Consider the following 12,452-nt stretch of genomic DNA (forward strand, 5'->3'; position numbering starts at 1 on the left):
GTTGAAATTAAGACCTAGGGTTTCATATATAAGAATTCTCTTTCTTCATTTGAAAGGATCCAAAATTTTGGTTTCAGGGGCCTTCTATGCAGCGAAAGAGCATATCTTTGAAGACTTCAACAACATTCAACATCCATCCATCAAGCATTCATCAATTTCATTCATCCATTTAGGGCTTTGAAGCCATTGAAGACCAATAGGGGATCACCGACTGAAGATTGGCTTGTACCCCTCCCTTGGGCTTGGGTATGATTTCATGTTGTTTTCATGTCTTTGCATAAGCCTCATTATATCATTTGTATTCATGCTTTATATCACTTTGCATCTTGATTTGGAGCATTTACATTATCATTTACAAGCAGTTAGGGTTTACTTTCTAGGTTGCTCTAGTTTGCTTACTTGCATTTTAGGATCTTGCACACACACAAGGTCTGCACACACACTACTTTTACAATACAACTTGGCTATTCGTGGAGGTGGAAATCACCAAAGCGGGGGTTTGACTAAGGCAAAACCCTATATAGCCGCCCACCGTACCTTTTCAGATATAAGTGCAGATTTCGGGATTCCGACGACGCCGCAAGTTGCAGATCCGACAGAAGCAGACAAAAACTGAGCTACACATCAAATTTTAGGGCAAAAGACTAGGACAGGGGAGTGGGGCGCCCTGGTCCTACCAGGACAGGGGCGTTGGGCGCCCTGGTCCCTCTGTCAGACAACAAGTTTCAGCATTTCCAACAGCTTTTTAGGTTGCAAAACAGCAGTTTTAGGAGCAGTATCAAGACAGTGGCGCCTGTGCCCCCATCCTAAACATTTTCACTCAAATTTTAACTCTAGGTACGCATCTACATTCTTGCCTTGTCCTTGTGTTTACAACTTTCCATTGTTTAATCTCAATTCTGCAATCTTTTTATTAGTTCATACTTGCACTTTGGGGTTAGGAATTGAACTTGCATCATTTTATCTTTCAATTACAACAAAGGAATAGAAACCCTAATACGTAGCCTGTGGCTCTCTCTTCCACAAAAAGAAGTAGCCAATTGTGTGATACCTTGATACCTCTAGGCTCTTTCATATTCCACAATGTGTGTCAAAAGGTAGGATTAGGGCATGTTAGCCTAGTCTCGCTTTTTTTCCCTACACATTTTGGTGAACCCGATGTGAACTTATTATTGCTTTCTCTTGCATTGCATTTGTTAGATCTAGATATAGATTTAGTGTGTTTCATTTAAGTTTCATTTTCATTAAAGAAAAGAAAAAAAAAAAAAAGGGAAAAGAAAGAGTGTGTTTTGTTTCTTTGCATTGTGTGTTTAAGTTTTATGCAATATTTATTTCAAAATGTCAGATTTTTATTTGCAAGATGTTCATATTTATGATGATGTATGCAATTATGTTGATCATGAGTATAGCCAAGATGAATTAGATGAAGCTTTAGATGAGTTTTTGAACCCTAAAGATACCAAACCTTCATTTTACCAAAAACTCATAAACATTGTTACTATGCCATTTCGTTGTGATGAGAAAGATAAGTCGAATGATTCCTCTCAAGGGTACATTCCTATCAACTCTTCCACTAAATCTAGTAACATGGTTGTTTTCAATGATCCCCTCTATGAAGAGATGTCTCCTTTTGAATCAAAAGATAAACCTTTTAATCGATATGATCATGCTTTGTTGGATGATGCTCTTGATGACTTTGTGGCTTTATCGAAATCTTTAGACAAGAACAAAACTTCTAAATTAGTTAACATGATAAACTTGAATGAGCATAGTAAGCCTCTCTTTGAAGTCCAAGGTGCTTATCCTTCTCCCACCTTTCAAGTTCCTAAATTACCTCTCCTAAATGTCCAAGGAGGGTATGGTCATGATTCCTTTCTTACTCCGAATAAACCTATCATCAGTGTGCAAGGAAGAAAACCTATAAGTCCTTATAGTTATGCCAAGCAATTAACTAGAGAGAGTTATAATGCGGTTGCCCATACTTACAATACTAGAAATAATAGGCAGCCTAATCCTCCTCCTGTTACTCTAGTTTCTCTTCCTAATCCTCAACCAATTCTTCCACAAGCTCCACGTATTTCACAAATGCTTAGTAAGGACTATGATCTTATTGAACAACTTAAAACTACTCCGGAAAAGATTTCTATTTGGGACTTAGTTCAAACTTCACTTGCCTATCATGGGATGTTACAAGATGCTTTAAAAAATTTAGATGTCCCACCTGCAGTGACACCTAATAATAATAATAATAACATGGCTTCCCTGATTGATTCTACAAGCAAACCCAAAGCTCAAATTGTGTTCACACAAGATGAGTTACCTTCTCATGAAATTCAAAATCAATATGATCCTCTTATGATTGTAGTTATTATCAATGAAAGTGCTATAAGATGAACCCTTGTGGACAATGGATCTGACCTTAATGTTTGTAGTATTGATTTATTGGACAAGCTTAATGTGGATCATTCTCTCATTAAACATTCTTCTATTTCTATTCGAGGCTTTGATAATGTTGGTAAAGAATGTTTGGGTATCATAATCTTACCGATCACAGTAGTTTCTGTTACTTTACCTACACCTATTCATGTCATCTCTTTTAATTTGACTTACAATCTTCTATTAGGGAGACCTTGGCTTCATGGTATGCAAGCTGTCCCCTCAACTTTGCATGGGCAAGTCAAATTCATTTATGACAATATAACATATACCTTGCTAGCTGATACTAATCTTCAACAACCATTACGAACTGGATCTTCTTGTTCAACTACTTCCAATCCTTCTACCACTTCAAATGCATCTACTTCCTTTAAGGATTTTGTCCCCTCTAGTGCTCTCTTGGATGATGATTGGGGATCTTTAGACTTTAACCCTACTTTTGTAGGAGAATATAGAGTGCCTAAGATTGAGAAGGGAAAATCTAAGGAAGAAACTAAAGAGAAGCCCACTTTGTCTAAGCAATTCAGTAACAACTTTGTGGCTACCTCCGATTCAAATAACTCTTCAACATCTTCCTCTAATACAAATAGCACTGAGATCTATGGGGCATCACCATCCCTCTCTGATTTAGCATCCCTTCATGGTCGTGGTTTTCACATTTTGGCTAAGAGTGGCTATAGTGGAAATGGTTGTGGCACAAATGAACAAGGAATTAAAGTTCCTTTAGAACATAACATGCATGAATATTCATTTGGACTTGGATATAATCTTTCTAATCCCACCAAAGCATCTAAAAGACCATCTCTCAATGTGGATGCTATATTTAGTAGTGATGATGATCTCACTTCAACTAAATCATCTTCTACTTCTATCAACTCTCATTCCCCTCATAAGGAAATCTTGGCGATGAACAAATCTCTTTATGACTCCCCTCAAATTTCTAAATCCACTTATGAATCTTTATCTCCTATTCATCATAAATTTCTTTCCTCCAGGGATAAGGCTCTAATAAATTACACTCATCTCTCTTCTAAGATTTCTTGTGACTTTTCTTCTTCAATTTTTATCATTGTATACATGTTTTTGATCTCACTTATAGTTGAGCATTTAGCATGTCACATTCAAATACCTCATTCAGTCTATCATGTCTTTAAATAACATTAATGGTTATTATGTTGCTCATCATTATGTGACATTGGTAGCTCATTTACTGGGGGCTCATTGTCATTCATGATGGTACAATTTCAAGTGCAATCATATTTTTGAAGCAACATAATAGCCTAATTTTCTATGTTATCTCTTGTTCCTATGGGGACAAGAGTGATTTCATACATCTCTTCTTTTTAAGGTTAAAATTTCCCTTTGGGGTAATAGTATGGAAATATTGATCATCTTTTCTTTAGAATCCTCTTTTCCTAGATATGGGAGAAGATGTGTATTCTCTTTCTTATCCTACCCACTTCTTGTGAGGAGCATTTTACATACACTAATGTCTTGCTTGCATGAACTCATGTGAGTATGTAGTACATTTTGCTTATGTCTAAATCTCTCCCTAGAAGATTGTGTAAGTCCTTCTCATTGTCCTTATCCTTGGGAGGCAATGATCTTTCCTTATTTTTATCTAAGGATCCGCTTTTTCCTATTTCGTGGATGGTGTGAACTTTATTACTTGATGTTATTCCTTGTATGCATTTGTGGTTGTTTGTTCAAGGATTCTCTCTTACAAGAGGTGTAAGTCCTTGACTACAACCTCTTTTGCACTTGGTAAAATACATCCATAATGAATTCACTCTCCCAATTGGGTTAAAAAGAGCATCATCCTTCATTAAGAATCACTTTCACCTCCCAAAAGAAGGAAGTATTGCATTCTTATTCTCTTCTTTGTCTTATTCTAGAAGATGTTATATTTGTCTAAGACAATTCCTCTAAGGGATAGGTGTCTTTTGTACAAAGATCTCTTCTCCTCTAAGGATCTCCTTTACACATACTACAAGATATCCCTTTTTCAACTATCTTATCCATGCTTAAAGAGTGCAAAACTCTCTTGCTTGGATCTATGACATTGTTGCATTTTTGGGGTATCTTCTTTTGTGATGAAGGTAGGTATCCTTGTTCTACTTTACTTATGACATAAACATTACACTTTTTGAGCAATGAGTCATTCTCGGAACCAGAGCACAGACTCTTAGAGCGAGATGTCTCCATTTTTCTTTTATGCAAGGTGATTATTCTCGAAACCAGAGCATAGACTCTTAGAGCGAGATGTCATGCTTTTGTACTATACATATACAAGTTGTAGCATACTCGGGCATAGACTCCTATGAGGTGCTTCTAACCTCCCTTACACACACATGCACGAGGTTGAGTGGAACTAGTGGCATAAGGCTAGACTTTCTCACTCTCCTCCCTTACATGGATCACCTAGACAAGATTTAGGGGCGAGAAGTCCATGTTTTCTCTCTCACTATTCTTCTCATGGATCACCAATGTGTGTATTCATGCTTTTTTTCCTTTCTTTTCTTCTCTTTGCATTTTGTTTCCATTTACATCCTTCATCTTGTGTTAGAGAACTCTCAAATCCTCACACTCTTTGTTGTGTTGGAATTGAGATTTAGTCCTCTTTCTTACCAAATGATTCTCCATTAGTTTTTGATCTCATATCAAATCTTCTTGTGAGCATTTGTCATCAATATTCTTTAACAATTCGAAGTGGTAAACATGATACCCTATTTCAACTCACTAAAATTAGCAAGCCGAAACAGGGGGGGGCATATAGCTACCCTCAAATTTTCATCACCTTCCTTAGTAAGGATTAGGTGATTTGATGATCTAACGTGTGTTTTGTAGGGTACGGTTCCTAACTATGTACTACAGATACCGCTGGGGGCTTCGTTCGACAGACTTATGGATATATCCTTTTTTCAAATAATGTTTACTTTTCTATACTTTAGCTTGCATTTGCACGTAGTGTTCATATGACCGCTAAAGTGGGGGCTAAATGTAGCGTCGTAAATTGTATGCACTTGCTAGGGTGGTACAATTTCACACCTAGTTTAGCACCCGCCTTGGCACATTTTTCATTTTGCATTGCATTTCCCCTTTAGCACTTAATTAGGTCTAAGGTTCTATTTTTATCATCTCCCATATCATAAAGTTGGGCCCTTTTCATTAAAGTGTGCCCCTATCATTTTACTCTTCCAATACATCATTTAATCTAAAACCCTAATTAGGTCCTATTTTGAACTTTAAGGCCTAATTTAGAGAGTCAAAACATCTTGAAATGAGCTGTAACTTCAGGATTCTCTCTAAAATCATCATATCCGACAGCCTTGAAAATTTGGTGAAAAGTTGTCAGGACCATGGCGCCCGGAGTGTACATGGTCCCCGATATTTTTCTCAAAATTTTAGGAGCGCAATCCAATCATAAAATAAAGCTTAACCCCGAGAAATTGGTGGGAGATTCAATCTCTAGGTCGGCCAAAAGTCGAAATTAAGACCTAGGGTTTCATATATAAGAGCTCTCTTTCTTCATTTGAAAGGATCCAAAATTTTGGTTTCAGGGGCCTTCTATGCAGCGAAAGAGAAGATCTTTGAAGACTTAAACAACATTCAACATCCATCCATCAAGCATTCATCAATTTCATTCATCCATTTAGGGCTTTGAAGACATTGAAGAGCAATAGGGGATCATCGACTGAAGATTGGCTTGTACCCCTCCCTTGGGGTTGGGTATGATTTTGTGTTGTTTTCATGTCTTTGCATAAGCCTCATTATATCATTTGTATTCATGCTTTAGATCACTTTGCATCTTGATTTGGAGCATTTACATTATCATTTACAAGCAGTTAGGGTTTACTTTCTAGGTTGCTCTAGTTTTCTTACTTGCATTTTAGGATCTTGCACACACACAAGGTCTGCACACACACTACTTTTACAATACAACTTGGCTATTCATGGAGGTGGAAATCACCAAAGCGAGGGTTTGACTAAGGCAAAACCCTATATAGCCGCCCACCGTACCTTTTCAGATATAAGTGCAGATTTCAGGATTCGGATGATGCCGCAAGTTGCAGATCCGGCAGAAGCAGACAGAAACTGAGCTACACATCAAATTTTAGGCAAAAAGACTAGGACAGGGGCATGGGGCACCCTGGTCCTACCAGGATAGGGGCACTGGGTGCCCTAGTCCCTGGGATAGGGGTGCCCTGGTCCCTCTGTCAGATAGCAAGTTTCAGCATTTTCGACAGCTTTTCAGGTTGCAAAACAGCAGTTTCAGGAGCAGTATCAGGACAGTGGCACCTGCGCCCCCATGCCGAACATTTTCATTCAGATTTTAACTCTGGGTATGCATCTGCAATCTTGCCTTGTCCTTGTGTTTACAACTTTCCATTGTTTAATCTCAATTCTGCAATCTTGTTATTAGTTCATACTTGCACTTTGGGGTTAGGAATTGAACTTGCATCATTTTATCTTTCAATTACAACAAAGGAATAGAAACCCTAATAGGTAGCCCATGGCTCTCTCTTCCACAAAAAGAAGTAGCCAATTGTGTGATACCTTGATACCTCTAGGCTCTTTCGTATTCCACAACGTGTGTCAAAAGGTAAGATTAGGGCATGTTAGCCTAGTCTTGCTTTTTTTCCCTACACAAAGAGAAATATGTTTTTAACGTAATAAGATTATTGACATTTTGATGGGATGACTCTTATGGAACTAGCAAAGAGAATTGGTGAGGGTATTGACACTCTGAAAGACATCTTTCTGAATATTGGTGTATTGTCAGAGATTCCCATTCAGCTTAGTAGACCGTTCTATAAACTTCCAGGCATGTGCCATTTTGTTTTCTTTGTTGTGTGTGTGGCCTTGGAAGTACCAAATGTGTTGAAACCCCAATGTAGTATGAAATGGTATTCAAAACTAAAACTCCCTCTCTGCACTATGGTTGTAAGGTGTAGCATTGAGGTCTCCTAGCAAATATAAGTGGCATGGTATCCTCCATGTACCGTATGGAGTGAGAATTTTATTTTGTTACCAACAGTCAAATGCAAATTAATGCCATGTTCTCCTTCCCTGCTGTGCCTGGTCAAGGTACTCTGCATGGAGTTTGGAGGGTTGTTTTGAAGCCTTCATAAACTGATATTAGTGGTGTCAAAACCCAATCTCCCTCCCTTGTTGCATGGAAGTGACAACAATGGTTTTAAACTCCAACAAATAGCTTTTGGCAGGTGTATGCCCAAACACCACGATTTTGCAGTGGTATCCTCCATTATGTGTTCTCCTATCCTCCCTTTCCTCTACGTGACATGTAAAAAGGGGAGTAGCAATTAGAACATTCAAGTAAATGCAAAATCTCCTCTCCCACGTGAAAGCCTCTGGTCAATGTAATGGCAAATGCATTATGGCAGGTGTTTGATGGTGAAATTCCCTATGTAGAGGTTGGAAGGCTGATGTTGAAACCCCTGCGAGGTGGATGAGGCAACGTTGAAGTCTTGAGCCAATGCAAACAGTAAACCCTCTCCCACGTGATTGGTGATAGAGGCCACTAAAACATGGAGTAATGCAAAATGTAATAGCATCCTCCCTTGCGTGGAAATAGAGGAAGGCGCCTTTAGCTCAAGAAAATGGTAAAAATGCCTTTCTAGGAAAAACGCCTTTATCTCACATTCGTTGTGGAGGGGAATTTTTTGGTGTTCATAAGTAAAGCTCTACCTAGGTATAATGTCAAAGCCATCAAGGGCTTTTGATAGACGGTGCCCTTTGGGCACCCAAGATGGACCCACGCTCATGGGTGCGCTTCCCAAGGTGACCATGAGGTGGCAGTGATGTGGTGATAGTTGGACCCCATGTAGGCACGCTTCTCGAGGTAGATGAGTGAAATTTTGTAGAGAAAGGTTGACTTAACCAGTGAGCAGGTTTGTGTTAGGGTTTCAAGCAGATCCGAAGCAAATATGAACTAACAATTATATGTAGATTTAAATACAAAAGATAAAGAAATAAAATAGGACACAGATAACACATAGATTTAATGTGGTTCGCCCAGAATGGGTTACGTCCACCATACATAGTCGTCCAATCTTTCTTATTATCTAGCAAAAATAGTACATCAACCCTACAATGCCTTAAGCATCCCAGCCGCTTATAAAATGCATTTTTAGGGCAACAAACAAAGTCGGCCTTTTTAGGGTTTTATTACAATGTCAGTTTTCATCAACATTTTAACAATCTCCCACTTGGAGACTGATCAGGCTCCACACCGAACAATCTCCCACTTAGAGACTGATACTACACGACACCACTATACATGCAACATCTGCCGGATAAAACACTAGGACTTGATTAGTATAAATTCCACAATTATCAATCAAGAAGACCATCAAAAACTGATGAAGAAATCAACTTCTCCTGTGGAACTGCCTTCATGAACATATTGGTAGGATTCTCACTTGTGTGAATCTTCTCAAGCCATAACTAACCCTCCTCCAAAACAGTCTGGATGAAGTGGTACCTGAGTTGAATGTGCTTTGTCCTTGAATGAAAAGCAGAGTTCTTCGCAAGATGAATGGCACTTTGGCTATCAGTATACAATGGGCTATCCTCTTGTGTCTGACCCAATTCCTCCAGAAAACATTGCAACCAAATCATCTCCTTGCTGGCTTTTGTAGTAGCAACATACTCAGCTTCAGTGGTTGAAAGTGCAACAACCTTTTGCAGCCTAGAAATCCAACTGACTGCAGTTCCCCCTATAGTAAAAACATACCCTGTAGTACTCCTCCATGAATCAATATCACCCACCAAATCAGAGTCAACAAATCCACTTAGAGCAGCATTAGATCCTTTGAAACATAATGTCTTCATAGTAGTTCCTTTCAAATACCGAAGAATCCATTTCACAGCATTCCAATGTTCCATACCCGGATTACTCATAAACCTGCTCACAACTCCCACTGCATGTGCAATATCTGGCCTTGTGCATACCATTGCATACATCAAACTACCAACAAATAATGAATACGGGATGTTAGACATTTTATTAACCTCTTCCCGTGCCTTTGGGAATATCTCCTTAGTCAATTTGAAATGACTAGCCAAAGGTGTACTAACTACTTTTGCATCCTGCATGTTAAATCTTTTCAACACCTTCTTTATATACTCACTTCGGGACAAATTCAAGGTTCTATTTTTCCTATCTCGTGTAATCCTCATACCGAGAATTTTCTTAGCTACACCCAAATCCTTCATAGTAAATGACCTGGCTAATTTTTGTTTAAGATCATTTATATGTTGCATGTTAGACCCAGCAACAAGCATGTCATCAACATAAAGCAACAGGATAATATAACTATCATTATCAAATCTCTTAAAATATACACAATGATCAGAATGACATCTATGATAATCGTGTTTAGCCATGAAACTATCAAATTTTAAATATCATTGTCGAGGTGCTTGCTTTAGGCCATACAGACTTTTCTTCAACCTGCACACCAAGTTCTCATTACCTTTGACCTCATATCTCTGTGGTTGCAACATGTAAATTTCCTCCTCCAAATCTCCATGGAGAAAAGCTATTTTGACATCTAATTGTTCAAGATGTAAATCATTTGTAGCCACAAGACTAAGTACAGTTCTAATTGAAGTCATTTTTACAACTGGAGAAAATATTTCATCATAATCTATACCCTTTTTTTGTGCAAAACCTTTTACCACAAGTCTAGCCTTATATCTTTTCTAACCTCCTTCCTCCTCCTTCAGCCGATAAACCCATTTGTTAGGCAAGGCTCTTTTTTCTGCAGGTAAAGGGACTAAGTCCCAAGTCTTATTTTTCATCAAGGAGTCCATCTCCTCTTTCATGCCTAGCTCCCACTATTGTTTGGCATCTACCTGCATTGCTTCTTCATATTCTTCTGGTTCACCAGAATTCGTTAATAAAATAGAATACAAAGAAGGAGAAAATCTTTCAGGGGGTCTACTTGTCCTCGTAGAATGTCTAACACTTGTAGGAGTTTGTGGGACAATTTGTTGTTGCAGAGCATCGGGTACTTGTGGCATTTCATTTTCAGGAATCTCATCCAACACCACATATTCTTGTTTGTCCTATTCATGCTTCTTTTCCTACATCTATTCTTTATACATAACCTTCTCATTGAATATAACATCTCTACTTCTAATTATTTTCTTATTTTCATAATCCCATAACCGATAGCCATATTCATCTATCCCATATCCAATGAAGGTACATTTCTGAGATTTAGCATCAAGCTTGGTTCTGTTTTCTTTATCAACATGGACAAAAGCTTCGCAACCAAAAGTTTTTAGAAAAGAATAATTTACCTTTTTACCAGCCCATGCCTCCTCTAGAATACCACCATCCAAAGGGGTTAAAGGTCCTCTATTTATCAAATAGGCAACAGTATGTACAACATCTGCCCAAAAATGTAAGGGCAATCCAGCATGCAATCTCATGCTCCTCACGCGTTCCATGATAGTCCTATTCATTCTCTCTGACACACCATTTTCCTGTGGAGTTCCTAGAACTGTCTTCTGCTTTCAAATCTCATTTAAGGAATAGTAATCTTCAAATTCTTTGGTGCAATACTCACCTCCATTATCTGATCTGAGACACTTCAACTTTTTTCCTTTCTCATTCTCAACCAAAGCTTTCCATTTCTTAAAAGTTTCAAAAACATCTGATTTTTGTTTTAGGAAATATACCCATGTTTTTCTGGTTGAGTCATCAATAAAAATAACATAATAACAAGAGCCACCAAGAGATGATACCTGAGCCAGTCCCCATACATCTGAATGTACAAGCTCTAACTTCTCACTCTTATTCTCTTTCCAAACCTTGAGAAATCTGACTCTTTTCTGTTTACCATAAACATAGTTTTCATAGAACTCTAAATCAATCTTCTTTAGTCCTAGCAATAGATTTTTGGAGTGAAGGGTTTTCATCCCTTTCTCACTCATGTGCCCAAGCCTATGGTGCCACATTATCGAATCTGTTCTTTCAACATTTATTGTTGTTGTCCCTGCAGTAACTTTATCTGTAGCAGCTAAAGTAGAGTAAGTGTTACTAGTACACAGATATAATGTGCCTACCTTCGCACCTTTAGCTACTACTAATGATCCTTAAGTGACCTTCCACATACTATCTAAGAAGGTAACTATGCAACCTTCACTACCTAGTTGCCCTACAGAAATTAAATTTCTTCTTAAATTAGGAACATGTCTTACCTCCTGCAGAAACTAGTGATTACCATTCTGCAACTTGATCTTTATCTTTCCTTTTCCAACAATTCGATAGAGCTCATCATCACCCAAATATACCTATCCAAAATCACCTTGAACATAATCTAGAAAATATTTTTTATGGGGTGTAGCATGAAATGAAGCCCCATAATCTATTACCCAGGAATCATTAACATTATCCAAACATAAGATTAAAGCATCTTGTAAAGTATTACTTGCAATATTAGCTTCCTTACTGTCATTTTCATTTTTGTCTCCTTCTTTGTTTTTCCAAGACCAACAGTCTTTCTTTAGATGACTAGGCTTTCCGCAGTACCAGCAATCTTTCTTTCCTCTAGATTGAGAGCGTCCTTTCTTTGACTTCCCTCGTGACTTCTCATTCCCAGGGCCTTTTCCTCTTTCCTTTGATCTTCCTCTATTCTCCACATTCAAAACACTACCTAATGATGTTGGAGTCTCATCTGTGCTTTTCCTTCGCATTTCCTCGCTTAGGATAACACCAACAATATCATCAAATACCAAAGTATTTTTACCAGAGACAAAATTACTTACAACCATAACCAAGCTATTCCAGCTTTCTGGCAAAGAACATAAAATCAAGATAGCCCTAACCTCTTCTGTAAAGGTAATTTTTACCGAAGACAATTGACTCGTAATTGTATTAAATTCATTTAAGTGCTCTGCTATAGATCCTCCCTCACTCATTTTCAAATTAAACAAACGCTTCATAAGAAATACCTTATTCGAAGCCGAGGGTTTCTCATACA

The sequence above is a fragment of the Cryptomeria japonica genome, chromosome 6 (genome assembly GCF_030272615.1).
Source record: "Cryptomeria japonica chromosome 6, Sugi_1.0, whole genome shotgun sequence".
In the NCBI taxonomy this organism is placed as follows: Eukaryota; Viridiplantae; Streptophyta; class Pinopsida; order Cupressales; family Cupressaceae; genus Cryptomeria; species Cryptomeria japonica.